This window comes from Trachymyrmex cornetzi, unplaced genomic scaffold (genome assembly GCF_001594075.2).
Source record: "Trachymyrmex cornetzi isolate Tcor2-1 unplaced genomic scaffold, Tcor1.1 scaffold105, whole genome shotgun sequence".
Classification (NCBI taxonomy): domain Eukaryota; kingdom Metazoa; phylum Arthropoda; class Insecta; order Hymenoptera; family Formicidae; genus Trachymyrmex; species Trachymyrmex cornetzi.
Window position 1 is genome coordinate 544,188 of NW_017295598.1, and position 18,091 is coordinate 562,278.

At 34.6% G+C, this 18,091-nt stretch overlaps 1 protein-coding gene across 1 annotated transcript in view; it reads left to right on the forward strand.

Moving 5' to 3' along the window:
- The first annotated feature begins 10,524 nt into the window (after nucleotides 1–10,524).
- NLG-4 (neuroligin 4) overlaps nucleotides 10,525–18,091 on the forward strand; it is a 66,306-nt gene continuing 58,739 nt past the window's right edge. Inside the window, exon 1 of the mRNA XM_018504907.1 lies at nucleotides 10,525–10,592. The gene's annotated coding sequence lies outside the window, so the exon portion shown is untranslated. The remainder of the gene's footprint in view (nucleotides 10,593–18,091) is intronic.

Consider the following 18,091-nt stretch of genomic DNA (forward strand, 5'->3'; position numbering starts at 1 on the left):
ATAAATGATATTGAAAAAGGAAATTTGATTCTCACCCTGTTTTCTAAAATTGTCCTTTGTTTTTCAAAACTTCGACATCTTTCCTAGCCAATACAATTGTCTAATTTAAATATTATCGAATTATATTTATAGTTTTGAAATGAGAGAAGAGATTTCCTTTCAATATCTTTTTCTCTAAGTAATTAGAGAATGTTCTATTAAAGGAATCACTATTCAAACATGTACGACTCTATTCTACAAGGATAGAATCTGTATTATTTGATTAATAGAGCCACTCAACTTCTTATTAATAAAACCAGTAGATGGTTTATTTCCCAGATGTTTACATTATTTTGCTTATCTTCTATAATCTAATTGTACATCATGTAAATAATAATGTCGTGAATGTTTAAGACTTTAAACAGCGTGACAATATTTTTAAGATTTGAATCAGTGAAGTGAGGTACGTATATGTCCATATGAAATATTAAAATTGCTTTCGAGGGTTGTCGATCGTTTGAACGATTTTAAACCGGTTAAATATGATCGATTAGACGTCGTGAGTTAGATGTTAATAATTTTCAAGGCATTCGCTCTTTTGTACACCTATAACTTTATACGATGAAAAATAAACGTTTTTCGTACTTTTTCAACAGAAAATTCGAAATGAGAATCTATCCCATCGACAATTTATCGTGTTTTGCCCCCATTTTCATCTATACACCGCACCGTGTATCCTCTGACGTTACATACGTCCCGCAAACTTTGTTATTAAGTGAAGCAGGTCTATAAGTCGCGCAGATGCAGGGAGGTACAGCACGACAAAGTGGTTGGCGAGTTCTCACTTATATTACCGGTGGATCGAATTGATTTTCAAAGTTTGCCCGATAATGGGATTCTCCTCGTCTCTAACCGTCGCCGCACGGAAAGGAAAAGGCCATTTTCACGTTAACCCTCCTACCCTTCTGCAATCAGTCTGTCTCTGTCTCTTGCCTCTATCTCTTTCACCTTCCTTTTCTCGTGTTTTCGTTTCATCCCGTTCTACGTCATGCGATCCGTTCGAAAGCGTTACTATGATCACAGTTCAAGAAGCGAAAAAAGGCGAGTGTTTTGATGGGACTTTGTAAATTTTGACAAAATTGAGTTTCTAAAATGTGACATTTAATGGCACGGCGACGATTGCAAATTTTTTAAATCAATATTTCAAGATAGAAACAAGTAACAAAATGATTTTTGTAATTTTATTGTTAAGAAAAAGTCTTTTATAGATAGATCGAAATTTTCTCTATAAATTATTTAACTGAATTACATATTCGCTGATCTCATGGTTTGTATGTATGAGCAAAGTTCATCAGTTTAGTACGCCGAACTGCAAGACACGAGTAATCTGACAGCGATAACTCGGTCATATTCTCGGAGTTGGAGTATATGCGTCGTTAAGTTAACGTTTAGATGCCAGGGACCCTCTACCTTATGCGACAGCGTGTAACCAGTAATCATCCACCGCACACGACGACTGGAGAAGGGCTTGTAGTCGCCATGACAGGTGCGTGGCACCGCGTGACCCATTGTCAGAATGATATACTATCAGAAATAACGGAGGGAACAAAAGCTAGATTCTGTCTTCCAAGTCCCTCGAGGATAGATTTCCATTTCTATAGAATTACAATAATCGCGATAATGAAATGGAGCAATCTTCGTTTTTTATCTTAAACCTTTGTCATCTGTATAACGAATTTAAATTCTGTGTGTGTAATATAAAAATTATTTTTATATTAATTTTTATCAGAGATAATCAATTAAAACGTTAATTTTTTTTTATCGGTAAACAGAATGTTGTTACTAAGCGTACTGAAGCAAACGTTAAAAAATCTACAATTAGTACAATTAAAAAAATATTATTAAAGAACATTGTTAGATGTACAAATATAAAAATAACGTTTTTTAAATAATTAAACAAATTTAATAATTAAACAGAATTTCTCTATTAAACTTTAATAAGTTTAATAAAATAAAGTTACTTCGGTAAAATGTGTAATCACGGTCTCTTATTATTTATAATTCAAAATAATCATTAAAAATAATGTTTGTAATAATAACTGTACAATAAATTAAAATTAGAATAATTTATAATGACTTAAACTGCATTTACAGTTATGCTACATAAGTTTGCAAGCAGCCGGTCGATGAAAAGGGTAATTTCCGTATCGTGATTATCTGCGGCACGCGCATCTAATTATCACACGATAATCAACGATTAAGCACGGACCTACACGGCAACCTCATTATTATGCCTCGGATGGCGTCGGAGGTGCTGCGAATGCATAGGTACATAATTTCGTCTTCTCCGTCTGAACCAATTAATAAATTTGCACCGGCTGCCTGCTCCCTAGACAAGGTCGGTCCGTCTATTTCCACTAGTGGCCATTGTTTGCAAGACAATGCCGGCTGCTTGGCAGTTAGAATACATTGTATTGCTTGAGAGGTGACCACTGAATGTGAGATGTCAGATTAATTAGATTTTGAAATGAGTACATGTTCCTAAATAACTTGTCTTTAATTACAATGCACGGGCAACTGGGAATAATTTATTTAAAAAATTATTATATTTTTAATAATTTTTAAGTAACTTTTTCAATAATTCTTTTTTTTACAACACTTATGATTAATTACGGTCTACTTCTCTCGCGTGCTCGAGCTATCTTGATTAATCCATGTTAATAGCTTTCTATTTAAAAATTGTTCAAGTCACGATGCTTTTTCAAATACGTTGTGTTATTTATGCATGCAATGCTAATTATTTTACTGTGGTTAAGAATAACATGACATATGTTTCTGTAAAACGACCTCTTGTTCAGTCTCAAGTTGGGTGGAAAATAAACGACAATGGTACATTCAGTGGAAATGACAGTAATCGAAGAGACCGCAACTGTGCGTCCCTTGTTGTAGAAGTTCCCATTGGCGAGATTTGTAATCTCTATTGGGTCCGAGGATTTCAATTCCAAGGATTTTAGAAGCACAGTCCAAGAACAATAACTGTACAATTTAAAAGGATTAAAGAATCTCAGGATCCAAGAAATCCCCCTACGAAATAAATAAAAATTGTACAGTTAAAAAGCTCCAGATTTCAGAGACTCAAAGATCTAAGATTGCAAAGGTAGAAAAGGAACATTCAAACGTCCGAAGAGATGGTCGAGAAAATTCTTGAACGAGACACAAACGGAAGACAAATCTAAAGAAAATATCTTTAAATGGAAGCTTAATCTCACCTCGAAATAGCTCTGATCCATAAGGAGACAATTCTGTGATACGCCATGTCTAATAGCTCGAATGTTAATTTATCAAGTTTTTTTATCAAATAGTTTCACGTTTCCCTTTTTCTCATTAAATGCATTTCTCATCTTCTTTTTTTACACAAATTAAAAGAGTCAGGTCTCTCTTAAAATCAATACGAAAAGATCTCTCTCAAAAGGATAATTTTGAAAAATTACCCAATAATTTATGAATTTTACTTATTCCCAAGTTTAAAAATTGAAATATTTGAATAGTAAAATTTTAAATAAATCGAATTTATCGAATTATATATTGCGATTGAAAAGATGATGCTTTCCAGCTTAACTAACAAGGTACCAATACAGACTCAATAATTCTTTATTAAGAAAGTTCCAAAGGATAACTTCATTAATGTTTGTACCTGTTCGACAGACGCCAGGGGCGATCGAAGTTGAAAATTGTCCATCGTCGCGGCGACACTCGATAGCAACTTGCAGCAACCCAAATCCAATAAAAAAGTACATGCCCTACAATGTCGTTACGAGAGATCAATTTTTATCGTTTGACAGACTAAGTTTTGACATTACGCGCGAAATAAAATTGTCAACGTTAACAGCTGTTCGTAAATAAATCTCAAAGTCTCGAGAAATATCAAAATTTCTGAAACTCTTGTAATTTTTATATAATTTCTAAAACATGCTTTATATTCGTGGAACATTACATCTATTAATTTTTCTAATACCTTTAAATTACTTAATTTATAAATCAGATCTCTTATTTCTCGAATTTGTCCTTCAATTTGAGTAATTAATGCATTAATTAGCAATTTTTGTGTAGTGAAATAATATTTATGATCGAGAAAAGCAAAGCTAAGTAAACTTACCAAACAAAACTTTTTCTTGAATATCGTTGTTTCACATTGGGCAGTCTTTGTGGATCCTCATTTCCATCTACGAAGTAAATTGAATCTTCTCGTCTGCACTTCTTTTCATCCTATTTTCGCTTTGGCAGAAATGGGAAAGGCAGCGTGAGAAGTGCAATTCGGCGTCACCGTTTGTTGCGAGACGTGAATGTGATTTTGCTTCTGCGTTCGCGTCTCGTTAGAGCGAAAATCTTTCGACATCGGTCGCAGCGAATTATACCCAACGATCCTTTATAGCGTGCTTGATGGCGACGTGTGACGATAAAGTTGATTGCTCGGCTACTCAACATGTAAATTATGCATTAGCATCCTCGATCTTCATATATTTCGCTCCAAAAGTGACTTTCAGAAACTCACATATCGATACTCGTCATCCTTTTCATAATTATCGATCAAAATTGTATAGTAATAAAAATTTTACGTATTAGATATTATAACATAAATATAAATGATTTAAAATAAGTCTATTATCTTTTCAGATAATGGAAAAATTAACACTTTGGTGCCTTTTGTCATGTATCTACCACATGCGTATTGTGTAAAAATATTGTATAGAAATGAACACGACAAAATATGTTTTTCAATCAAAATGCTAGACATTAAGAAATATAACAGTAACAAGCAGCTGTATATATGTATCTTTATTAATAAAGAAGTTATAGGATATATAAAGTAAAATTACGGAACCTCAGATGTCATAATAAGAGTGGCATCTCTAAGGATTAAATTTTTTATATTATATCTTAAATTTAAATGCAATTATGAATTAATAGGATTAGAAATGGCATAATCATGGAAAATTTAAAGGATTTTGGATTAAAACATCTTTGAGGTATAGCTCTTTTGCATGCCAAGAACAGCGTCCTGGTTTAAACTATTGAAGGATCACTTATCGTAGGCCTCGCAAGCTCCCATTATTCACTGCGATCCGATTACGTGAGCTTTAGAGTTTCTCGCAGCGTATTCTGGATGTTCTCGTTAAGAACATCGACCGAGCTACGGTTTCCGGTTAACCGACCTCTTCAGACACGTCTTCAATGTCGTCGCGTCGAGCCTTGTCTCGTCGAGCAAATTGAATTTCGTTCTCAGTCATTTCCGCTGCTGAAACCTTCCGGGTGAGAGGCTGTCCACCCTTCGGTTGACAAAGAGCACGGTTTGGTCCAATGGTAGAGACATGGTGAGTCGTTTTCTTTCATGCACTCTTAGACGACATCAGCAACGTCTGCATTCTGTCTTCTGGATGCCCAACAGGGCGATTCATCTTCCGAAGGATTAGAACGGGTTGAACGCGTTTAGAATGGATTGGATCCTTAGAACTCAAGGTTTTTTGAGATCCACAGATTCTTGGAAATCCCTTTGGACTCTCTTTCGAGTATTTTCTCGTTTTCTTGATAATCAAATTTTTGGATCGAAACTTTGAGGACCATTAAAAAGTTTCTTTACAATGTTTTTACCTTCTTTGAGACTACTCCTATTACCTTGATGGTTCCTTGACATTTCAAAGGTATAATATCTTTGTATTTATTGAACAAGTAATCGGGAAAATAATTAATTTATTACAAATATATTTTTCAACGGCGATAGTGACGTGATATCCGAAGGTCTTCATCCTTTCAAGAGTTTTGTGGTGGAATAAATTTCATTCACGCGCCAAAGAACTCTGAGGACTCGGCCGTTAACGAAATTAGTAGTCCCGCCGGGAAACTTTTTCTACCGATCTCTCTGTACGTTGAAAAAGTTTCAAGCTCCCGCATGCTGCCAGCAGGACGGAATCCTCTGATATATCTCGTCGAATTTCGACTGTGCGAGATCACAATAGAGCCCTGAAAAAGGAGCAGCGGAATACGAGTATATCACTCAGCTTGCTCCGTTTACTCCGTTTCGGTTGAATTACTCTAAACGCGTAACACTTTCAGCGTGACGAATATAAGTGTTAAATTCGGTAAGGAGAGAATGTTCCCGTTTGGCCTACCTGCGAAAATTAGAGAATTCTGCATGTAAACATTCACACATATTGTATAATATTCGCTATACCGTAAAAAGATTTTAACCAGCAAATGATGTGTGCCAGAATTTCAATACAATTTATGATTTTTGGATTTTTGATATTTTACCGTATGCTCTTGTGCAATGGTCATGTTTCGCAAAATTTCGTTGGAATTTGATGATTAATTTGTACAAGATCCGAGTATATTGGAAAAAACCATCACATACCGCATAAAAAGTTCGTTTGCACATAAAAAATATTATAATTTCGTGGAAGTTGAAAGCTTTATTATTTCTAGAATATAAAATTATTTAACACAGATCGCGCGCTATATATTAAACAATTACATCGCTGAATTTAAAAAATATAAATGTCAAAATAATTATGTATTAAATTAAAAAAATCTTTAATAGACAACACATACGCTTTACATGAAATTATTGAATCATCGAATTAAATCATTTTATACGATTGCATTTTAAAATTGTCGAATTCAAAATCTCGAAAGATTTTTAATATTTGCAGATTTAAAAAGATATCCAAAATAAAAAATCTTAAAATATTGTTAAATTCTATCATTTTTATATTGCAAAATTTTTGTACTTTGCCATCTGTATATTTCTGCTCGATATTAAAATTTTTATATAATTTTTCAAAATTATGCAATTTTTTTGTCACTTAATAATTTAGATTTTGTAAAACGTTTCTATCTCGACACTTCGGATTATCTTATTGTTACGTGGCTGTAAATTTTCACAGCCACCAGCATCATGTTATGAATATCGAATCGTACACACAACGTCAACGCATCAAACCACAATATTGTAGACATCCGAAATTACAATGTCAACGTTCATAAACAACATTGTCCGCTGCAGATACACCTGAGCCTCTATGTGTCAAAAAAGTTTTTCGCTACTTGAACATTCAACTGTCGTTTAATCCGATGCAATATTTTTTAATAAACAATACTCTTTTTAGGATAATTGAATATTTCTGTACATAATAAAAAAATGTTTATATATGATATATTTAAAGAAACTTTTCCCTTTTCAACGTGTGAAACATGATCATATACTTTTACGAATTTTCTTGAAAAAACCTATACCTATGTATATTTTACAAATTTATTTTACAAATTTATTTTATAAATTTGTCTCTATCGAGATCTCTATTTATTCTATATATAATATATAAAGCAAAATTAATTAAAACATGTTAATTTGTTCTAAAGATGTAAAATAATGATGAAAGCGCTTCTAAGAAAACTTGCTTTCTTGCAAATACGATGGCGATTGATAATGATCTGAAATAAAAAATCTAAACTTTATTTTATTTATTAACATTATAAGTAGTTAATATGAATCTCGACTTTTACGGAAAAATTAAAAATTGACAAAATGACATCGGTTTAAAGTTAACATTGCGTATTTTGTACAAAAATCAGTTTTTATTGCCGCGGAAAAAACATTTAAAAAATTTGGGAATGTAAAATTTTTATCACCTAGATAGACATACATTAAAAATATATGCCAAAGTAGAAGACAATTGGTCCAATAATTTTGGAGATATCGTGTTCATAGATGTTTTGAAAATAATTTCGAGATAAACGCTCGAATAAAATATCGAATATTGATAGATATTTTTTAATAATTCTTATTATACACATTGTTGTAGAATAAACGTGAGAAATTTGAAATCAATACTTTGTATAAAAAAATTCAGACAAATAGTCTTGTTTTCACGCATCAAAAAGGAATGGTCTTTTAAAGAAGTTGACGATAAAGGACAAAGAGATGAATAAGTTTTTATTCATCTAAAATTCATAATCACTTAAGGAAACAAGTCAAGAGAAAATCAAAATTACCTTATTTTGACATTATAAAAGTGAAAATAATATAATTTTGGGTTAGAAAATTTGACTGTATATTAACATAAAAAATCAAAGTAAAGTCATTTTGATTTTATGTTGATTTTAGTATGTTTTGTAGGCGTAGGTATTTATAAAATTATATTACATTATATATAATTATTCTTTTAATATAATATATGTATAAGAATGTGTAATACATGTATAAAAATTATATATATTTGTTGAATTTAAGAGAATTTTGTATTATGTACATATAGTGCAATATATATATATTGTACCATATACATTTATGCAATACTTGAAAACTTTTCGCAATGATCTCGTTGGACTCTTATGCGGCCTCTTTTTGCTCAAATACACCGGCTCACTATTCACGCATAAGATTAATTAGCTTCAAGATCTCGGCCAGAAGACGGCGTGGAATACGGTGGCAGTGTAATCGAGCAATCCAATTAGCGGTCTCGGGCGTAAAGCTCGAAAGCTCTCGAGCTTTTGTGGTTGATGCGAGTTTATTCGGCGCGTTTGGGCTCGCACGTCCTTCGAGAGGACATCGATCTACCGGGTTTCTGCCTTGTGAGGAGCGATACGTTTCTCGACAAGTCCCTAGACGGCCCTAAAGTCACTGCAAAAGGGTCCATCCGTTGGCAGAACTGAATCGATAACCGGCTGTCCTTTTCTTCGCGCGTCCCCACGAGTCTGCGCGGCGCGTTTCGACGACGCTTGAGCTTTCCAGACATTCCAGCTTGCGAGGCCGGATTACGCTTTATGACGCTTCAATTTTCCAATTTTCGGAGCATTTCTAATGTATTTACGCTTTAATTTATCTGATACTTGTTATAGGAGTATTAATTTTAATTCATCGATTATAAAAAGGTTCAAATTTTAACACAGATAAATATTATACAGTTATAAAGTAGTTTGCTCTTCTTCATTATATTATATATCATTTTATGAAGCTTTTGTACAAGTTAGATTACATTTATCTAGAAAATAAAAAATTAATATTAGAAGTTAATGTAAAGAATTGATAACAATATTAAACAATTTTACGCTGTAAAAAGATAGTGATTCTGAAAGTTTCCCTCTTTCTCTCTCTCTCTCTCTCTCTCTCTCTCTCTCTGAGATAGATTTTTTCAATTAAACTTCTTCCTCTTACAATTAGATTCATCCCGGTTAGAGAATAACCAATAAAAGAATAATCTGTATACTTTTACTTTTCTTATACCTTCTTTAAAAGTCGCAACTTGTTTAAGTAGAGCTTTTCAAGAAGACTAATTATGAATTTGTTAAATAATTGAAGGGAAGAGAAAATATAAAATGAAGAAAGTATCGAATAGTATTAATGTTGTAACAAACTGATCCTATATCTTAAGAAACAAAGTAAAGTTTAAGCGAGCTCGGCAGATGTAGCGATGGTTCTGGTTTCACACAAAAGGAATCCTCTAGCCCGGCGCGGGCTAGCGGGTTTCACACAGCATCCAACCCCGAAGTGTAATCCGTGGAATCGACCGTGGCGCGCTCGGCAGACGAGAATGGAGGCTCTGGCGTCGCGTTGCGCGAGAGCTTGCGGAGCTCTCCATTCCGGTGCCGTAGTCCGTCTCGCGAACCTCGCGGCGACGTTACATACGTCGCGTCGCGTCGTGCCGGTTACCGTGCCGCCCAGCATCGTCCGAGCGGGGTGGCCCCCGCGTCGCGTCGTCCCAGCGTCCTGTTGGGGTGTCGTCAACGACCACGGTTTGCGATATTGCGATAATCCGGGCGTCGCGCCGTGGCGCCGCGTTCACCCTTCATTGCGATTTGCGATTGCGAGCGGAATGCGCGCGGAAGCGTCCTCGAATGTTGCTCCTACCAAGGTTGAAACATCCCCTCGGACTCACTTCCGGTAAACGCAGACCGGAAGATGCAGGTTCGCGCTTTTCGAATTTCCGGCGTTGACGTTGATCCAAGTGTGATACAGTGTCGAAGATATCGATAAAACACGGAAAAAAGTTGAAAAATGTGCGGCGGAACAAATCGCAAAAGCTATATTTCAGGCGAGGAAAAAATTTCGAAAAATTACAGACTGTGAAATATATAATTCATTAAATGGGTGATAGACATCAAAACTGATTTTAAAAAGTATAGAATATCAACGAAAAGAGTTTAAATATTTGATGTTTCTACTAATTGATACTTACTGTTCGTGCGATTAACGAAACGCAATACAGTAATATATCAGCGATATCAGATCGCTATTACGTTGTTTGCCCTGCCCATGAATGAGGAGAACAGATTAACTGGCGAAGAAGATGAAATGTTAGGATAAAGAAGATTCATCGCGTCGTAAGCTTGTGCAGTGTACAGTTCGGAGATTAATCAAAAGTTCGCGTGTTAATTAAGTTCATTTAACTCAACTTTCGGCTATCGTCTCACACATTGTCAATCATTCGTAAAAAGGAGTGAGTCTGCATTTGTGTGTTTGTGCATTTGTAGTGGTTGTTGGAAAAATGTGTCGAATTTGTGCGTCAATCTTTTCTCTTTTGATTCCATCAATTTCGAGGAGTCCTTATTTTTAAATGGTGAGTTTTTTTTAACAATAATAACTATTACCAATCTTTTTTATACATTCGTTGTTATTATTTATATTTTTTTGTAACATATTTTCTCTGCAATCAGAAAATCGCAACATTTTCGAAATATATATTTAATTATCTTCTTAGGACATTATTAATATTTATTCTGTATAATATAACGAGAAAAACATAATGTTAATTGATATGTATATATCACGTAAAAATAAGAATATCATATTTACTAAAGCATTAATTGCAAAAATCATTAAAAGATAAATAATCATGTTTTATTTCAGATTATATAAAATGCAACACTTATTAATATTTTTATTAACAAATTTCTTAACTGAATTAAAACATATATTTTTTAGCACATGATTTTAATTATTTGTTGATACAAAGGAGTATTTTTTATTAAGAAATTGAAGTTATCTAATATATTTCGCTTATGCAGTATGAATATATAAATAACTTTAATCGAAGGCATTAATAGTATCCCATATTATATGTGAAATATTAATGTACATTTATAAACAGTTTCGAAGAGGAAGCAGTACCTCTCTAATAAATATTTAAATAATTTTAATATTTAAACTGTTAAATCACGTTGCAAACATCGTTTCATGCTCATTTTTCATGAATTCAATCATAATAAAAAATACTGTCCATTTGTTGAACAATGGAAACGTTCAATAAGTTAAAATTAACGAGAGAAGATTTGCGCGGTTCTGTGTTGAATTGGCAGCGCGGCGGGGGTTAAACGGGACCTCATCGTTTCGATCTTCCACATCGCGCGGAAACATGGCGGGCGTTCTCGCTCAACAGTGAAATTCCTGTTTTTCCAACGGTAACCCGCCGCGGGGGTTTTCGCGTTTAAATATTCCCGAAGTATGCAAATGCTGTAAATTCGCTGGAAAATATACTCGGAGAGCTCGAACGTAGTCGAGCTATCGAATCGTTATAGATATCGCGTTGTACGCACGCATGCAGGCACGCACGCACGCACGCACGCACGCACGCACGTACGCACGCACGCACGCACGCGAAAATGTATTAACCCTGTGGCCCGCCGATAATTTGCATAAACGGCCGACGGAATTTACGTGCGGCCGCCATGTCGCGATCCACCCGCGCGCGCCGACTTCAAAGCGGATTACAAGTTTCTGACGATTTACGTGCTCATTATGCCTTTGTGAGCTCTCGTGGTTAGTGCCGAAGCGCACTGCAAGAAGTTTCAGACACTTCTGGAATAAACTCTCCAACGCGATATATCTTTGGCTTCGGCGGTTACACGAAGCACGTAATGTTGTTCAACCCTTAAGCGCGTAGCTTAGCATATATACAATCTTTCAAGCACATAAACATAATTACGTGTCTGCAGTTGCAATTACATTTTCGAAGATAATTAACTGGGAGATGGTAGTCACTTGGTTTTTCTTGATTATCTCAATTTTTTACATAAACCGTCACACTTGAGGGTTTTTACACTCTAACTAATTAAAATCACTATTATTAACAACATATTACAGATTATTTTTATTTTAGACCGTATATGTGAGAAACACAATCAATACTAGAAATTTAAACGCCTATTACGGTCGAAGAGCTGGATCTTCGTTGCTTTTAAATAATTCAATCTTCAATTACTAATATATACTATGTATGTACTTGCATATATACCATATTGTAGTCTTTTTCCAACTGCGCGCCGAATTGTTTTTCCGGACTAAATAAACGCAATTAAAACTACTCTAGTAATCGCGAATTAAATTGACAAGCAATTTTAATAATTTGATGCTACCATCAAGCATCACATATATTATAAAGATGTTAATATATTAAAACTGTTAATAAATTTATTGCGAAAAATATTACCTCGGCCGGGACTTGAACCCGGATCTCTTGTAAACCGTACGAGCGTCCTAAGCCATTAGACCACCGAGGCCTTAATAATATTACATATTACTGATTGTTTATTCATGTCCTATTTATTAATAATTGAGGACATTGCAGATATGGATTTAATATTTTAATCGCAATTTTCTAAAAAAAATGTAGAAACCAAACGAATATTAAATGGAATAAACATGTTAGGTAGCTTATTATAATTATTTTTCTAGAGAAGAAATAAAGAGTTTAGTTAATATAACGCTATTTTATTGCAGATTTTCAATGAAATTACATATTTAAGAATTGGTAAACAGCATAGTTATTAAAAAGGAAGAAAATACGTTAAATAAATTCACATGTTTTTATTTACTGGGGTGTAAAAATACTCGAGAAGACTTGTTGGGTTAAAGATCATTTCGATGACTGATCATGTCGACGACTGATGTTTCACTTAACAGAAGACTGTGTTTTGCCTCATTTTTTTTGCGCTTGTTGTAACATTTTGAATAAGTTCGAATCATAAGAATACCGCAGAAAAATGTTTGCGGTTCTATAAGCAAGAAGATATTGTTTTCGAATGGAACACGTCTTCGAAGAGGACCCGCGTTCAATCTCATATTTCGTATTTTCTTTCGAAAATACGCCTCTTGTATTTGTACCATATTGGAAAAATAATCCCTCCGCCCCGACCTGGCATTGGTGCGAAGAGTCCGGAATGCAAATGTGTTCTATTGATAAATGCAGGCAGCTAACAAACACACGACGCATACCCGCGCGATTTCGATTGAATGAAATTTGTTCTGCTTACGTACATAAGACGCCTGATTTATCTTTCCCGACGCAACGGCGAAACGCGGATTACGTGCCTCGCATGTGTACACTCCGTGTTCCCTCTTCAAGAAATATATGGCGAGATTCGACGGACGAGGTAATGCGCAATCGCTTCTGCTATCATCGCGTGAAATCGTTTATCAACATCTTAATATTCATAGCATAATGTATGAAAAAGATAGCTCAACATAAGATTATTAATGAAAAAGTACAAAGCTGAGCATGTGCAGGATTTAATTAACGATATAAATAAGTGCAGGTAATCACTTACAGAGAAACAAATGATTTTGCTCAAGTATTTAAAAATTTAGCTACCCCTCTAGATACAAATCTGAAAATAATTTCGTTGAACGAACGATTAAAATAATTCGTAGAAATCTCAAGCATGAGGAGCATGCTGCAAAAAGTTTTGATATTCTAGCAACCAATTTGAGCAATATAATTATTTTAATGATCTAACAAATTATTTTCAGATCTATACATACATCAGCTAAAGTTTTAAATACTTTGGTAAAATTGTCCTTTCCATGTACATATGTATATATAATAATAATAATAACAACAACAACAATAACAATAATATGATCATAACGCGATTCATTAAAAATAATTATAAGTTTATATTAACTTTCCATCTATATGATTTATAGGATTATTGCCTGTACTTATATAATGTTTAACATTCTTACATACAGATTAACTATCGTTACTAAAACTAAGGAAAATTCTTGGACTTTCACCGCACGTACGTAGCTGTTCGTAAGATTAGTTCAGGTAGTTGGAAACTTATTTCATGCTGTAAATGGTCTCGCTCATGCACACGGAGTATGTCCGCATAGTAAGTCTTCGGCTATGCGATATCCGAGATTGAGAGGCTGATTCACGCCACGGGTAGTGAATAGGGCATTCGCTCGATGGCAAGACGAAAGCCGCAAGTTTTGATGAAATGCATTCTGCGCGCTGCAGTGACTGACTATGTATAAGAAGGCTTTCGGTAGGCGTGCGTAAGTAACGCGTTCTGGTTAGACGTGCGCGCGTACACGAGGCACGAGAGATTGAGACAGCGCGAACAGGAGAATTCATCCCTTCATCGGGTTCCTCTTCTTGGCTTGGCTCTACTTCGACTTCATCTCGACTTGTCCCCGTTTCGCGCTATAATCAGAGTTCAGCCAACTTCGCTCTTTCTTCGCCTCTGCCGCAGTCCCCTTCAACTCTAGACATATTACTCTTTCTTTCCCTCTTTTCTTAAACTTTCTTTCCAGCGTGAATGGAATCCTGTCGGTTCAAAAATCAAAGATCCAAGATTCTAAAATTGAAATATAAGGGTTTTTTTTTTTTATAGGGAATGTAACGATCCATGAATTGAAAATTTCATGAAATTACGACAATGCGATGAAGAATTCAAATAACTGTAGTTGAGATATTTCCAGATAAAGAGGACGTTGACAATAAACGTAAATAATATTAAATTGTACTGAAAAATTGCTTAAATATTTTAAATTGTCTCTTTAAATTTTAGATCTTTACTTTCCATTACCATAATTATTTGAATTCTTTAAGCTTTTGGAGTATTATAAAAAAATTTAAACTTTCTCGACATATTTTGTAACGTTGGATTTTAAATCCTTTCATTTCTCATCCTTAGATTCAACAATTTTACAAGAAGCTTCTTAAATCTCACAATTAAATTCTCGGTAAACCGTTGATCTTAAATATATAGATTCTTTTACATCTTAAGTCTTTTAAATCTTGGGTTCTTCAGATGAAGATTAAGACTATCTCTTGGGTTTAATAAGTTTTAAAATTAAAAAATTTCCTTATTAAATCTTTATGTTTTAAGATTCTTGTAGTTTGAGTTCTTGATACCCCTGTAATCTTTTAATTGTTAAATTAGAGATTATGTTGTCTATTAATCTGCAACACTTGAGAATCTTTTTCGATTATATATTTAATCTTTTTTATCTTCTTACGTTTTATATTCTCCAATTTTTATCTGACTTTAGAAATACTTATTATCTTAAGTTTTAATTATTTCAATCGAAATAATTCTTTTTCTTGTTATAATCTGACAGGGATTATTTTGTGAGTTTAAATTATTGTATGAAGAAAAATCACAAATAATGAAAAGTCATAAATATAAAGAATCATTTTTCATTTGTATTGAGTGAATCATCGAGTAACTATACATTGCCTTTCGTAACGAGGAAAATGTTTATTAATACAGCTACTACTCGTGGTATTAATTGGATGACAAAAGTTTATTAGCGTCTGTGTATTTGTAACGTAATCGCTCACTGCACCATGTCGACGCGTTATATTCCGTCGAAAATTGCGAACGGAGAATCCTGCGGACGCGTGGAACTCGGCCAAATGCGATGTGCACACTATGACGCGCTGTATCTCACACGCGGGCACGAGTGAAAAATGTCTCACTTTACATCGTAGTTTCGGTATCACCATTTAAGTAACATATCGCGGTAACTTCGCCCACCATCGAGCGAGCGAATTTTGGCACGATGGGTCGATAATCCGTTATAGCGTATTTGATTATACGACACCAACCGATGTATTTCAGGAATTATTAGTACTTATAGCTGACTTCGAACCTTTTACTTTGATAATAAAACAAGATAATTTTTGTTTTCGTTGTTTCGAGTCTTCGACTTGATATTATTAAGAATACAAGAGCCACAGTGCTAGAATTATATTTATTCTCATTGAAAAAGCAATGTAAAATCTCGCTTCTTGTCATTTGTAATTGAACGGCAGGAATGGTTATTGTTCATGATGTAATTTGATTCCCGCTGCGTTTAGAGAGATAGCTCGATCCTGGTTTACGTGAGTGTCCTAATACCCTAGGATATTAGGATCTTAGAACACAATCAATGGTGAGAGCCATAACGTCAGAGATTCCATATAGCCAAAACAGTTAACTCGGTCGCTTCCCTTTCCTCCAAAGAAGTAAGCAAATCTTTCATAAATATTTATTGGATAGAACCTGCAGTTATATGTAAATTCAAAATATGATATTTATAGAGATTCAGTTATTTGTCTCGTGATAGGAGTCGAAGTTGTCCCAGACGTGAATGCTTCGCGGTTCTTCGATTGAGTGACTTCCTTCATTTCTTGGAAGATTTTCTAGAGACGAGCGACGTTGATTTATAGAAAAAGTTGGTGCCGCGTGCGCGCGCGCGCATAGAATCTTGTTTCGGTAGCGTTACGGCGTTGTAAGTTCTTCTCGGAAATCGTAAGAGTTCGGGGCGCTCGATCTTGCGATGATCTGCTTGGAAAAGTTTGTCGGTGAATCAAGATACGCTAAGTTTTTATTTACCAGCCAGACTTATTTACCAGCGTAAACGTGCCCATAATTTTCCCATTCTTCGCGCCCATATTGCACTTTGCAAAAGTGCAATAAGTTTGGGTATTGTCATAATACTCTTTCTAGTTATTACGTTAGAATCTGTACAACGGCATCTTTAAATCATCAAACGCTCTCTTACCCTCAAGATTACTAAACTATTTTAATAACTAATCAAATTGATCAATAAATGTAATAACAATAAAAGAAAGAATCCTGCATTTGTCTAAAGTGGATCTTGATGTTTAAGTCTTTTAAAACCGCAGCTTTCTAACACAAAAACTTAAAGAAGACCTTGAAAATCCTTTCCTAAAAGCTTTCGGAGTCGATAAATTCGATTCTGGCCTCAGAATTCTACAATTCAAATTTCAAGAAATGGTCAGATTATCGTGAAACTCATTTTTAGGAGATTTTTGGTATCGCTGAGTTTTAATGTAGCCTGAAAATATCGAATTTCAAATGAATGATCTTCTAATGAAGGAGGATCTAGTGTCACAGAGCTCATAATCAGAATTTGAAAGAAAGTTTGAAAATTAATACTAACTGCGTAGCACTGATGAGCTTGATGCACTGAAAATTTTATGTTAGTTTGCAATAGAAAATTCCTTAAAACTGAATTTTATCGGATTATTTTTTTGAAATTCTCTTCATCACATATTGGATCTATAATTTTGAATTTTTTTTATTTTTCAGATACAAATAAAACATCAAGTTACCCTATAGGTCAAGTTTCATGAAAATCGAGCAAACAGTTTACACAAAATGAAAGGGTGTGACCCCAATGTGTAGGGTTGTCGATTCACAAAGAGTTAATAATATTCCTGTGTAAATTTTTAAAAATATTTTTCAATTTTAAATAACTAACTTTAAGTACTCAATATATACGGTAAGAGAGAATAAAATGATGGTCTTATAATGAGGTCAAAGGGTGGAAATATGAGCTATTCGAATCACTCGATAAAAATTCTCATCCCTTCCTCTATTTCCTAGAAATGTCATTAAACATATATGGACCTACATTAAAAAAAAATTTCTTGTCCTTGTCTTCCTCTTTTGTTCTATTCTTTTTCTTTTCCGCGAGGTCACCTTGACAACCGCTGTATCTGTACATAAGTATAGAGTGCGCGTACGTGGTAACAGGGACCACTAATGCCTCCATGAAGATTTATCGTGTCGTGCCAGACCAGAGCTGTTACCGTAAGGTTAAGCTCTCAGGGTCGGGGCGTCAGAATCGAGGTTGGCCGCCGCGCCGATCTCGGCAGTTCTCGTTCTCGCAATCGTGTAAATCCCAATGAAGCGGAAGCTACTCGCGATTCTGCGAGAATTCCCAAGATCCACTGCATATGCGAACGGAACTGTATGCGCTTGCCTTTTAAATCCGTTGTTGGTTTATGACTTCGTCATCGCGTGTCCCGTTTACTACTGT